Here is a 14,600-nt window from a genome sequence, read left to right as displayed (position 1 = left end):
TTTCAGCTATTTTGTTGTCCATCAAAATCAGAAAACAGAGAGATTCCACCGTTTGAAAACTTTTGATTTTCAGTGCTGCCTGTTCTGTCATTCTTAGCTCAGCTTCAAATTTAGGATCCCTCAGTGGGAGAAGATGAATCTTTGTTGAAGACTGACTTTGTCACAGCTTGACAGCACTTTATTATATGCCTTAGTTTTATGAGTTCTGATGTTTCCTTGTTATTTGGCTCAAAATTGAAAATAAGTTGAAATTCCTGAAACAAGTTGCAATCAGAGTTGTAGGACAGCTTTGTTGTGGGCTGCTGCACATTTTAAAACCTTTTTGCTAAATTAACCTTTCTTTTTAATTTTTTATTTTTTGTTTTAAAGAAAATAGCTTTGAACATTTGACCTTGTGGATAATTACAGTGATGGATATGAATCCTTCCCTGAGAACACTGGGTAAGAAACACATGGAGAGTCAAAATGAATGGCAATTTGGGTCTGAAATCATCCTGTCTATGGGATTTTGCTGTGGAATGTGAGTATCTGACTGTGCTCAAAGATATCTTCCCAGTCCTGTTCTTTGCACGGGGGTTACCTCTCTGAGAAGTAAGGCAATGAGGTGAGCTGTGCCACTGAGCCAGAGGCTGGCAGCAGAAGCTACTGGAAATCAGCTGTGCAGGTGTAATGGTTTTCCGTATCTCTTGGTGTAGAATCCATTCCTTCTGAAACACTCTTGTGTTCAAGAAGGCTGACTCACAGCAATCAATGCTGCAGGTAAGGATTTTACCTAGCAAGATTTTGCACCAGCAGCAGAGAGAGGGAGAAGGGCTGTGTTCTTGTTTATGTCCTACAGCTAGAAAAGCTTATCTGTACAGATGTGAACATTCCTACTGTGTCTTTGGGTGATGCTGATAGACACATCACTTCTGCCTTTCAGTGGAATATCATGGCTCTGCAGTTACTCTCAGTCTATAGGGCAGTTCCTAAAGAGCTAGTAGAAGCTTAGGTTAAACCACACTTTCAGGCTACTGTAGCTTTTATCTGTGGGCTAGCTCTTTAATGAAAGTGTCAGTTACTTGGTGAGGGTGAACTCCATCAATCAGAGAGAGGTTCAAGAAAGAGAGGCATGTAGATTTCTGGAATCATATAAAAGTATACTTTTTTATTTTTTCAAATTGATCTATGGAGTACCTTTTTTTTTTTTTTTTTTTCTGTTTGAAGGTGATGAGAACTTACTGTTGTTTTGATCACCATTAAAAAAACCCTGTGCCCCTCTTCCTCTCACCTACTCCACAAATCGTGGTTGAAGTTGTACAGTGTCCAGGGTGCTTTCAGGTTCCTCAGTAAGTTTCTGTTGACATTAAAATGTAGGATTAGATGTTGTTGGATGATAGGTTGGATGCGATGATCTCGAAGGTCTCTTCCAACCTGGTCTGGTCTGGTCTGGTCTATTCTATTCTATTCTATTCTACTCTATTCTATTCTATTCTATTCTCACAGTAGCCATCATTTATGTACTGGTCCATGGTGACTTGCCACTGGAATGTGCTGCCCAGGGAGGTGGTGGAGTCACCGTCACTGGACGTGTTTAAAAAGAGACTGGATGAGGCACTTGGTGCCATGGTTTAGTTGATTAGATGGTATTGGGTGATAGGTTAGACTTGATGATCTCAAAGGTCTTTTCCAACCTGGTTTACTCTGTATTCTGTATTCTATTCTGATTGTGTTTAGATGGTAATCATGGACAACTTAATCCATTGCTTAGTATTTTACCTAGATATAAAATAAGACAATTTTGAATATTGGTTGCTAAGTATCTGCAAGAAGTTTTGGGAACCTCATATGAAGTTTATTTTTTACTTTGTTGCAGATTGCTGAAGGAATTAGAGGGGACTAGGCAGAAGTGTGAGAAATTGGAAACTTTCTGTGATGGTTCCTGCGGCTTTAGCTGACTCTGCCTGCTTTGTATCTTTGCCTAATTAGTTTGTATTTAATCTCTTGGAGCAAAGGCTTCTCTATTACATATTTGTCCATGACTAGCACAGTGAGATCCCTCTACAAGACTGTGAGTACTTTGCAGTTCCAACAGTGATAACTGGTTTTGGTGCCACATGTTGGTTTTATTTCTTCTCCTCCCCCTCCCCTTCCCCCCCCCCCCCCCCTTTTCTTTTAAGTGAAAATGATCACATTAAAGACCATAACTGAGATGTGTACTGTTGCAACATCATGAGCAACCAGATAAGGTAATTTTACCCCTTTTGCTGGTTACCAAAGCAACACTATAGAGATCCTTTTAATTTAGTTTAGTGCTATGAAAATTAATGCTTAATTAAAATGTTGATATTTAAAACAAAACAAAACAAAAGCCCTGAAACATCATAGGAAAAATAGACTTAATTATGGTCTGTGAATACTTGTCACTCATCAAGAGGCTTTGGGGAAGAGATGTTTGTTGTTTTTTTTTTTTTTGTTCCAAAATTGAGAGTAATTTTATTCTGATCATAAATTTGAATGACCAGAAAAACCTAGGACCATAGCTGTTTATAAATTGATAAGAACAGTTGGAAGGAATGTGTTATTCTGCTCCTAAAACACATGGTAGTAAAGATTTTCTTTGCTGGTCTGTTTCCTCCAAAGGTTCTCACATATCCATCAGGGGAAAAGGCATTAGGAAGACCAAAACAACAACAAAAAAAGTGTCTATATTCCAATATTTCATGTGGCTTACATAAAACTTCAGCTATTTAATATTGAAAGATGAATGTTCAAATTCATTCATAAATATTGTGATTTTGGAAGGGGTCAGATCTTCAAGTGGTAATAACTGGCATCATTTCCTTTTACCAACAGTGCTACACAGGTTTGCACCTAGTGAAAAGATATGTAGGAATGAGCTTTTTATCATATTTGTTGGTTAAACATTTGTAGCTTTGCCGGAGTCATCCTGATGAGTTTAGAATCATTGTGAAAAACAACACATATGTTTGCCCATATATTGCACAGTACTTCTGTGCACAAAACTATTAGTAAAATTATACATTTAACCTTTTATCAAAGCAACAGTTACTGCAATATTGCCACCACCACTGTTGTTACAACTCAGTCTGATAGCTTAACTGTGACATCTTGCCCAGGAAGCTGTGGAAACTGAAAGGTTACTGGGCTTCAAGGACAAGTTCATGGAAATAAATCTACTGAGGTTGCTGAACCTCTGCCCAGCTCATGATGTCTGTGAACTGCAAATGGATGAAGGATGGGGGAGCACAGAGCTAAGGTATTTCATCAAAGTTTTCCCTTTTTTAAGGCTCTTTCCTGGTATTTTGTTTTGCCTGTTGAGACAGGACATTATATTACCTGGAGGTCAGGTGCTGTACATCACTCGTGTTGCCAAAGAATTCTGGCAAACAAAATATTGTCTTTCTTTTTCTAATCAAGATACCAATGAATTTCCTAGCTTCCAGGACAGCATATATGTGTGAGATCTCTACAGGTCTCTAACATGGTTAGTTATCTCAGGTTACATTTCTGATGGTTTTAGCTAAGCTGTTTAGAAACTTCATGGTATAAATCTCTTTGGTAATGGACACAGTCTCAAGCTGTGCCAGGGGATGTTTAGGCTGGATGTTAGGAAGAAATTCTTCATAAAAAGAGTAATTGGCCATTGGAATGTGCTGTCCAGGGAGGTGGTGGAGTCACCATCCCTGGAGGTGTTTAGGAAGAGACTTGATGGGGTGCTTGGTACCATGGTTAGTTGATTAGATAGTGTTGGATGATCGATTGGACTCAGAGATCTCAAAGGTCTCTTCCAACCTGGTTAATTCTGTCTCTTCCAACCAGGTCAGGTCAGGTCAGGTCAGGTCAGGTCAGGTCTGATCTATTCTATTCTATTCTATTCTATTCTATTCTATTCTATTCTATTCTATTCTATTCTATTCTATTCTATTCTATTCTATTCTATTCTATTCTATTCTATTCTATTCTATTCTATTCTATTCCTGCAAAACTTAAACCCTCTGCTTTTAACTGGCCAGTACTACAGGAAATTTTCCCACCCCTGTTAGCTTGGATCACTCTCTTTGAGGAACCACAGATTATGGGCACATGAAGGGCTATATAATTTAATATCATCCAGGAGCAAGTGCAGTTAAAATTTGCAACTGCCATTTTAAGAAAAGCGAAGTCTTTTGTTCACAAAGAATTTTTATTGTCTAATATCTACTTACAGAAAAGGGGGAAAAAAAAATTAAGAAAGCATGTAAATTTATTCTAGAATGCCATTGCAAAATTTACCCTGCCAGGGGCTGAGGCTATTTATGTTTTTTTTTACTGCATCGTCTTCACTAAACTTACAAAAAGGCAAAAAAAAAAAAATAATTTCCATGGTAACCATTGCATCATACAACAAAGACATATATGCACCACTTGGATCTTTAAAGAGGCAGAATCTGAAATGAAATTATAGCTTGCAAAATGATATTATGCATTAATATATTTTACATATTAATATATATTAATATATTAAAAATCCCAAACAACATGTTTTGTTATTTTTCCAATAAATTCTAATATAACATTTTAAAAGCAGCATATAAAATGGTGCATGGCTGTGTCATAAAGCTGCTAACTTCAGGAGAGCTATTCCTGCAGATGAGATCACTGGACTCTAAGGGAAGAGAGAGGGAATGGCTGTGAGATGGTGGTGTTCTTGAGTTCTCTTTTTCTGTTATTTTTTTCTGGGCATTCTTTTTCTGTTTTTTTTCAGTTTTTGTCACAGTACAATGATAAGGTCACAGTGGTGTGGCAGTTCAGGCTGGGTGCCTCCTGTTACTGCCACATAAGTTACACCTCCTGTGTCCTGAGTGTCCAACCCAGGAGGTGGACAGAGGAAACAGCCTATTTCTACCCATAAATCCTGCACCCTATAAACCCATCTGCAAAGTCATTCTCTTCCTCTTTCTTCCCTCTCTGCTCCCATGGGAGATGCTCCCTATCAGGTAACAGTGGGGCAGTATCTCAAAGCCTCTTAGGCCTGGCTAGCCCCAATGCCAGGAGAAAAAGGGGGAGGGTCAGTCTCAGACCTGGCCAGCCTGAGACTAACCTGGCAGTGTGTGTGTGGGAAGAACGAGCCCTGGGGATTTTGGGTATAACCTCAGGTGGGGAGAAGGGAGGTGATGGGAGGCCTTTGGGTGTCCTGTAAGGGACTCTGTGCTTTGGGATTCTTTACCACTATGCTTTGTAGTTTGGGTAAAACACTAATTGCTTTTCCATTTAAACTTTCCACCACACGGAGTGTCATTCTTTTGCCCCTTCGAGGAGCAAGAGAGGATCTGTCCAGCCTCAAAACAGGACACATGGTCACATATATCTCTGTTTTTACATATAGATATAGATATAGATATAGAATAGAATAGAATAGAATAGAATAGAACAGAATTGAATTAACCAGGTTGGAAAAGACCTGAGATCATCAAATCCAACCTATCATTCAATACTATCTAATCAAATAAATAATGGCACCAACCACCCCATCCAGTCTCTTCTTAAACACCTCCAGTGATGGTGACTCCACCACCTCCCTGGGCAGCCCATTCCAATGGCCAGCCTCTCTTTCTGTGAAGAATTTCTTCCTAACATCCTGTCTAAACCCCCCTGGTGCAGCTTGAGACTGTGTCCTCTTGTTCTGGTGCTGGTTGCCTGGGAGAAGAGACCAACCCCCACCTGGCTGCAACCTCCCTTCAGGTAGTTGTAGATGACAATAAGGTCGTCCCTGAGACTCCTCTTCTCCAGGCTAGGCAACCCCAGCTCTCTCAGCTTCTTCTCATAGGGCTTGTGCTCCAAACCCCTCCCCAGCTTCGTTGCCCTTCTCTGGACAAATTCATACATACATACATATATATGGACATACATATATATGGACACTCACATACATACATATATACACACATATATACATGTGTATAGATATATATGTTAATATAGCTACCTTATCTGTGTGGTTACATTTTTAAACTGATTTTTACAGGTATTATTCTGTGCAAGGGAGGAAAAAAAAAGAAAAAAAGAAAGGTCAAAGCCCTTTCATTTGTCTCTTTTTTTTTGTACTGAAGCTCCATATATTCATCTATGAGAGCATGTAGCTCTTTAATAATGCTTCTCATTTTTCATCTTTCAGTTCACACACAGCACCCCAGATCTTGGAGCTGAACTGTGATCCACAGAGATAGGCTGCATTGCAGAGTCCTGACACAGGAAACCTTCCAGGCAGAGCCATTTTTGGGTTGCCTGTTTGCTGCTTTGGGCTCCAATTCCTACCAGAGCTGTTAAACAGCACCAGAATGTTGGAGCTGAATATTCATGCCTGCTTATACAGCAGTCTCAAACAGCTGGAGGTCTATATTGGGTGACATCAGTGGATAATAAAATTATTTTTGTGGTTCAGAATAGGTCTAAGGCAAAAAGCAGCTATTATATATGAAATCTGGGGAGAAGTCTGGGGTGGTGGTTTTGTCTCATGGACTCCTGTGAAGTGCCTCTGGACTGAGGAGTTATGTGCTCTGCCTGTGGCTTTAGTGTGCAGCTATGGTTCTTTTGGCGTATTATGCAAAGTTTCTGGCAGAGGCTGCTTGTTAGTATAGCCCTGTTTATGTTGGAATGTTTCTTGCTGGAATAAGCAGAGTCTGAGACTCACTCCCTCTCCCTGGTCTCTGGAAATCCTTAATTTTTTGGCATGCAGATCTGCTTGCCAATATTTAGTTAGCCCTCAGCAATTTTTGTGATTGAGCTATAAAACCTGGAAATATGAGCTTATAATGAAAATGCCAGCACCACATTAAAAATAGCCAGAGTAGTGGGCACTGTTCTAATGATGCTCTTTTGGTTTTAATCCCTTCTCCAAACAAGCTCTGCTTCCTGCAGCGCTGGAATTAAGATATATTCTCAGCACCTGATACTCTAAGTGCATCATGTGTGGGTGTGCAGGCTTCAAGATGTGGTGCCTCAGCACAGAGCTGAATCTTCAGCAGCGGTGCACCATTCAAAGAGGGAGGTAGAGACAATAAACAAAGGGATGTGATACAGTTATCACAGGATTAAATGCTTGCTTTCTGTAATTGATCTTAGGAAATTCCAACAATTTGACTTGACTTCTTGTTTTCACCCATATATCCACCCAAGAAAAGGAAGGTCAGGGTTCTGTTTTCTCTGAAAGGAGAAAGAGCTCTTCCTTTATCTTGTGCCAGCAGTCCTGGGTTTATTCTATAGTCTTCTGTAGCCCTGTTTGCTCCTTGAGGTAATCTGAGTATGTCTCAGCTTCCATCTGTTGGAGAACCTTTTCAAACACAGTCAACATACTATAGTCTCCCACAACTTGTAATGCTTCCAATCAGCTAAAATGTTTGGACTTACAACAGTGGCATCTAGCTGAAGCTTAACAAGCTGGGAGAGCATGAAGGACAAAGCAGCTGCTAGTAACAGTGCCTTTGAGGAAAGGCACTTTGGAAATGCCAGCTTCCTAATTTATTCTGCCTCTCCCTTTGCACTTCCCATTTCTCTCTTCCTTTCATCTACATATCCCTTCCTTCTTTCAGGAGCTTATCTGACTGAATGCTGGAGTGGAGGATTAGGAAACCAGCACCAGAACAAGAGGACACAGTCTCAAGCTGTGCCAGGGGAAGTTTAGGCTTGAGGTAAGGAGAAAGTTCTTCACAGAGAGAGTTGTTAGCCACTGGAATGTTCTGCCCAAGGAGGTGGTGGAGTCGCCATCCCTGGAGGTGTTCAAGAAGGGATTGGACATGGCACTTGGTGCCATGGTTTAATAGTCATGAGGTGTTGGGTAACAGGTTGGACTTGATGATCTTTGAGGTCTCTTCCAACCTTATTGATTCTATGAATCTATGATTGGAATATCTGTTATAATTGAGTGTCACAACTCCAGCCACAGAAGTGAGATTTCATTGAACTAACCATTGATTCTGAAGGTGCAGCATATCACTACATTCATCAAGGCAATCCTCTACAATTAGTCATTCTTGACTGAAATGTATTTTTATGATAGCTGCTAATGAATTACTTTCTGATGGTCATTCTAGTGACACAGTGCTGGGGGCTATGAAAGCAAAGGCCAAGTTTACCATAATAAACCTGGAAAAGTGGAGTCAGGGGAAATTAAATACCCCTGGCTTAAGCTGGAAGGGAAGTGGTAGTAATAAAACGAAGGAACTGAAAGGAGAGCTGAAAACTTCATGCAAAAAGGCAGGCAAACTGTATGTCGAGGAAAGGGAAGGAATTAGACATTTCTTCAGCAAAACTTCCTGAAACTTTAAAAGCGTGGCAGGAGTGGAAGGATCTGTTTGCACACTGTGCTGCTGCTTAGAGCCTTGCCTCTGCAGTTTCTCCCAGCATTAGAAATGTAATTTACATACCAGTTTACATTACTATGGCAACCATGCAGGCTGGCCATTTCTTTACTCACAAAATAAAAGAGCGGAAAATCCCAGAACATTTCTCTGTGTCATGTGTAGCCCTATGACCCATCTGTGAATTAGTTCATGATGGTTAGAAGCAAGAGTATCTTTCATTGACCTTTGCCACACGTCTGTTCTGCTTCTCTTTCTTTTCACCTGATATATGTCCTTCAGAGGCAGGATCTCATTAATCATTGTCTTTCCTTGATTTTTTTCCTACTGATTTTCAGAAGTTACGTGTAACATGGAAGCAACACATTGATGAATGAGCTCTTGAAATTCCATGTTTCATCTCTGTGGTAAAATTGTATTTCTGTTAATATTGCAGTTTCTTCAGTTTGGATAATTGCACCTTTCTTGACTGTCAGTTATACAGTGAAAGAAGTAGGAAGAATTACTGTAACTGAATCATTGGTGAAATGACATTACCTCTCTCCTCCTCCTCCTCAATTATACCATCTTTATGACACAATACAGACAAGAGGATGCTCTCCTACTCAGGAGCAACAAGCTAGTTGATTGGCATAAGGTGAGTGTTCACAGCTTCAGTACCTGAACGCTGAGCATGCTAGCTAGAGCAAGCCCCAGTCCCTGTGTGGGATGGTCTTGCAAGTAGTTTCAAAATAAATAAGAAAATATTGAATGTATCCTTTGAACATGTATCAACAAGAAGGAGTTTGGGACCCGACCAGTATGTTTTCTTTTGCTCAGGATCTTGGCTCTTGAACATGTCCATAGAAGGGCAACGAGGCTGGGGAGAGGCCTCAAGCACAAGCCCTGTGAGGAAAGGCTGAGGGAGCTGGGATTGTTTAGTCTGGAGAAGAGGAGGCTCAGGCGAGACCTTATTGCCATCTACAACTACCTGAAGGGAGGTTGTAGCAAGGAGGAGGTTGGTCTCTTCTCACAGGCAACCAGCACCAGAATGAGAGGACACAGTCTCAAGCTGCACGAGGGGAAGTTTAGACTCATGGTTAGGAGAAAGTTCTTCACTGAGAGAGTTGATAGCCATTGGAATGGGCTGCCCAGGGAGATAGTGGAGTCACCGTCCCTGGAGGTGTTCAAGAGGGGATTTGATGTGGCTCTTGGTGCCATGGTCTAGTAGGCATGAGGTCTGTGGTGACAAGTTGGACTTGATGATCTTTGAGGTCTTTTCCAACCTTGTTGATTCTATGATTCTATGATCATGGTTCTGCTGTCCATGCTCACAGCAGTAACTGGTGAAGCTGAGATGACTTTTTTTGTGTGTGTGTTACTGTTGATGTTATAATTTAAGACCAGTGTTCCATGTCCTCCCTTTTAAAAGATAAACCTTTCTCCACAAATTACATATTTACATTTACACAGCTACTGAATCTTTTACATGCAATTTGTGTGAAAGTGATGTCTCACTGACTGGTAGCCTGTCAGCTCCTATTGTATGCAATTAAAAAAAGGACAACGTAAGCAAGTAAAAAGCACTCTGTGTTTTGAGATCTAATCTTTGTAAGAAAAGATGTGAGCAGTAATGCATTGTGGTACAGCAGTGCATAAGCAGTTTTGTGGTTGTTTTATTTAGTTTTAACTTTTTTCTTTTCTTGTTCTTGCGCTGATTAGTTGCTTCAGTGTTAAGTGAGGTAACAGCTTAAAGAACCAACTCATTATGTGGAATGACTGTCTACTGTAATACTTAAAATCATCTTGCAACACACTAGAGCTCAATGCATAAAATATTAGCTTGGTAAGTAACTCTCTCGCTGGATAGAACCTTTTTCCTTCAAACTTAACCTACAGATATGAGAAAACTGTCCTTGCATACCATGTCTGATCCAGTGCCAGTGCCTAAGGATGTCCTTGGAAAGATTCCCATCTTTAAACACTGGGTCAGGATCACAGTATCTCAGTATCACAGTATAACTAAGGTTGGAAATTACCTTGAGGATCATCGAGTCCAACCTATCAACACAGACCGCATGACTAGACCATGGCACCAAGTGCCACGTCCAATCTCCTCTTGAACACCTCCAGGGACGGTGACTCAACCACATCCCTGGGCAACCCGTTCCAATGACAAATGACTCGCTCGGTGAAGAACTTCCTCCTCACCTCAAGTCTAAATCTCCCCTGGTGCAGACTGTGTCCCCTTGTTCTGGTGCTGGTTGCCTGGGAGAAGAGGCCAACCCCTTCCTGGCTACAACCACCTTTCATAGTTTCATAGTTTCATTCAGGGTTGGAAGGGACCACACGGATCATCTAGTTCCAACCCCCCTGCCATGGGCAGGGACACCCCACACTAGATCAGGCTAGACAGAGCCTCATCCAGCCTGCTCTTAAACACCTCCAGGGACGGGGCCTCGACCACCTCCCTGGACAACACATTCCAGGGTTTCACCACTCTCATGGTGAAGAACCTCCTCCTCACATCTAGCCTGAATCTCCCCACCTCCAGCTTCATTCCATTCCCCCTAGTCCTATCACTACCTGAGATCCTGAGAAGTCCTTCCCCAGCCTTCCTGTAGGCCCCCTTCAGATACTGCAAGGCCACAATTAGGTCACCTCGGAGCCTTCTCTTCTCCAGACTGAACAGCCCCAACTCCTTCAGTCTGTCCTCATAGGAGAGGTGCTCCAGCCCTCTGATCATCCTTGTGGCCCTTCTCTGGACATGCTCCAGCACCTCTACATCCCTCTTGTAATAGGGGCTCCAGAACTGGACACAGTACTCCAGGTGGGGTCTCACCAGGGCTGAGTAGAGGGGGAGGATCACCTCCCTCGACCTGCTAGCCACACTTCTCCTGATGCAGCCCAGGATCTGATTGGCTTTGCGGGCTGCAAGAGCACATTGAGAGCTCATGTTGAGCTTTTTGTCTACCAGCACCCCCAAGTCTCTCTCCTCAGGGCTGCTTTCCAGCCAGTCACTGCCCAGCCTGTATTTGTGCCTGGGATTGCCTCGACCCAGATGCAGGACCCTGCACTTGCTCTTCTTGAACTTCATGAGGTTGGCTTGTGCCCACCTCTCCAGCCTGTCAAGGTCCCTCTGGATGGCCTCCCTTCCCTCCAGCGTGTCTGCTGCACCACACAGCTTGGTGTCATCAGCAAACTTGCTGAGGGTGCACTCAATGCCACTGTCCATGTCACTGACAAAGATGTTGAATAAGACAGGTCCCAGGACTGATCCCTGAGGGACTCCGCTTGTCACTGGCCTCCACTGGGACATGGAGCCATTGACAGCCACTCTTTGGGTGCGGCCATCAAGCCAGTTCCTTATCCATCTAGTGGTCCACCCATCAAACCCATGTGTCCCCAGTTTGGAGACCAGGATGTGGTGTGGGACAGTGTCGAAGGCTTTGCTCAGGTCCAGGTAAACGACATCAGTTGCTCGCCCCTCATCTATTAATTTTGTCACCTGCTCATAGAAGGCCACCAGGTTGGTCAGGCAGGATTTGCCCTTGGCAAAGCCATGCTGACTGTTCCCAATCACCTCTTCACTATTCTTTTGAGCGAGTAGTGACTCCAGGAGGATCTGCTCCATGATCTTTCCAGGCACAGAGGTGAGACTGACTGGCCTGTAGTTCCCTGGTTCCTCCTTCTTACACTTTTTGAAGATGGGGACAATGTTTCCCCTTTTCCAGTCTGTGGGGACTTCACCAGACTGCCATGACTTTTGAAATATAATAGAGAGGGGTTTAGCAACCTCATCTGCCAGTTCTCTCAGCACCCGTGGGTGTATCCCGTCAGGTCCCATGGCCTTGAACACTTTCAGGTAGTTGTAGAGGGCAATGAGGTCACCCCTGAGCCTCCTCTTCTCCAGGTCCATGGTGCAGTAGCTGAAGTGATGAGGCTTGGATTTGCAGTGATAAAATATGGCAATTACTCTTTTAAAGTAGGGAAAAAGCTATTAAAAATATAGGTTGACAGTGAAATAGTGACAAAAAGAAAAGAAAACAAACAAAAAAAGAGCTGTGTGAAGGTAGAAAAAGGGATTTTACAGTGAAAAAATCAGGGAATCACGAAGATTAAAATAATGGGTGTTCTTTCCAGTTTATTCACACTTGTAACAACATACAATCAAGGGAAAACCAAAGCATTTTTCTCCTCTCAGGTGGATAAATACTATACCTATTTCAGAGATGTGAAGGATAGGACAGAGAAGTGCATCATACAGTGAAGCTGAGGGTAATTTTGTTCAATACCCAAGGCACAAATGTTGATATGTACTGCACAATCTGCCCAAGCTGACATAATTAGATGGCTTCAAAGAGCAGATACCTTTTGCCCAGAATTACAGAATATGGTGTGACCTAGCAAAACAGCAGAGAAGGAGATAATCCCTGCAGACTGCTGTAGTAGGTTTTCAAGAGTTTTTGGTCTCATGATTACCAACTTGAAGACAACACCTCTAATTTACACCAGTAGAAGAGTAAGCAAAACAAGGAGCAGAGTTATAGGTGATAAGCCCAAGATTATGTGCCTTTTGCTCATATATATGCACAACATTTTGTGTGTTCAGCTTTTGATCCATGTATCCTTGTATTTCTCTAACTGTATTCCAACTGAGCAACAGTATGCTGTTAAAGCTAACATTGGAATTTATGAGGCCTTGGTGCCTACTATTATGCTTTGAAGAATAATGTATGCATAAGCAAATTAACCAAACCAGTAACCTCTCTGGACATGCAAGAACCCTGATACTGTACATTGTGTTGTAGCAATGCTAGAAGCCAACAGGACTGGTTTCTCTCTCAGGGCTACGGTGAATTTGATGGCATTGCACAGACCTGGACATCTATTAAACAGAGCCACATCTACTTGAGCTGCGTAAGAACCACTGGGGGAAGCAAAATCAATGTTTTCCAAATGGAAGAGAAAGAAGACATGAGGAAAAGAAATGGTATTTTCAAGCCTCTTTGCAAGGTAACACAAACAATGTGCAGAGTAAAAAAAGCAATCTCTAAAGAAAAAGCACTTACCAATGCCTTCACTCTATATTTGCCTTGCTTTGGAAGGATAAGGCATGGTAGGTCCTTAGTGTTACTTTACAAGAGGGGGGGAGGGATATATGTCTGAATAAGTAGGCTTTCAAATTGATGTTTTGAATTGGAAGCTGCACAATGCATTTGTACATCTTGCCAGTAACAGAAGACATTCAGTGTTTTTGAGGGGCACTGAGATGTCACTGAGAGTACATGATTCAGTGGCATAATGAAACAGAGATCAATGTTAAAATGAATGTAACACCACTGTAGAGTACACACAGATCAATACTCTTGTAAGCCATAGAGTATAATCCTGCTATATAGGTCTCGTTAGATAGTACAGCCAATTCTATGAAGACACATTTTTCTGCATTTCTTGAAAGTACCTCTAACTTATCTGTCCTAAAGACTGCATTAAAATGTCTTCTTTTTTTTTTCTTGTTCTTTTTTTTCCAGTGTAAAGGCTTGAATCTTTGTCTTCCCATCCACATACGCTGAAGAAAATATGAAGTGCTTAATAGTAAACTCCCAGTTCTCAAAAATGTGGCATAAGAAGATGGGCAGTCAGCAACGATCTATGTTTCATTAAACCTTTAAAATATTGTTTGATCCTTGTCTCCCCATATTGACTCCTCCTTTTCTTAAAGGAAAATATTTTAAGCACAGCTACTGAAAATACAGTCTCAAGGGAAAGGGGGAGGTCAGTCCTGCAGACCTCACTTATATTGTGCAAAGAACCGGCTTATGGTTATTTTCCACCTCCTGATTTTTAATGCTTAAAAACATTAAAAAGTAGACCACAGAATTTCTTTCTTTCTTGATGCATGGTTAGGCTTGGAAATAGAACATGGTTAGTAGTGTAGGCTGCTGTGCTCTCTCTCACACATATATATGTGCCTGTGTTTATATGCATGTATATTCCTTCAAGATTTCAGGCTGTCCACATTTCCTCTCATGCTACTGCAAATTTAATGCCTCTGAGAATCCTCATGTTTTCAGTTTTATAGTTGGATGATTTCTAAGAAGTAACAGATGAGCATTATTCATCAATGTGGGCGCTGTCAGCCAGGCAGGGATCACTAAGTATGTTTGTTCCAGTTGTCCTACATGTGCTTGGTGCTCAGTGTCACTGAACCTTCAATTTTTGTGTCCTAAGTTTGCCAGCCCATGATGGGACTGCCCAGAATGTATGCTGCTGGCCAGT

General features: G+C 41.8%; 1 long non-coding RNA gene across 6 annotated transcripts in view; it reads left to right on the top strand.

Annotated features, from left to right (window-relative positions):
• LOC137444403 (uncharacterized) overlaps window positions 1-14,203 on the top strand; it is a 78,118-nt gene extending 63,915 nt beyond the window's left edge. For 3 of the 6 annotated variants that reach the window (XR_010988146.1, XR_010988148.1, XR_010988147.1), the window contains exons 2-7: window positions 370-520; window positions 7,572-7,670; window positions 8,776-8,976; window positions 10,041-10,164; window positions 13,167-13,334; window positions 13,853-14,203. This is a non-coding gene — a long non-coding RNA (uncharacterized lncRNA). Of the gene's footprint in view, window positions 1-369; window positions 521-551; window positions 1,329-1,584; window positions 2,229-3,119; window positions 3,260-7,571; window positions 7,671-8,775; window positions 8,977-10,040; window positions 10,165-13,166; window positions 13,335-13,852 lie in introns of those variants that run through there. The other 3 variants (XR_010988144.1, XR_010988145.1, XR_010988143.1) reach the window with 3 other exon arrangements.
• Window positions 14,204-14,600: the final 397 nt, after the last annotated feature.

Source organism: Melanerpes formicivorus, unplaced genomic scaffold (assembly GCF_026170545.1).
Source record: "Melanerpes formicivorus ecotype bairdi unplaced genomic scaffold, bMelFor1.0.p_v2 SCAF_12, whole genome shotgun sequence".
NCBI classification, from domain to species: Eukaryota; Metazoa; Chordata; class Aves; order Piciformes; family Picidae; genus Melanerpes; species Melanerpes formicivorus.
This window is presented reverse-complemented; position numbering and strand designations above follow the sequence as displayed.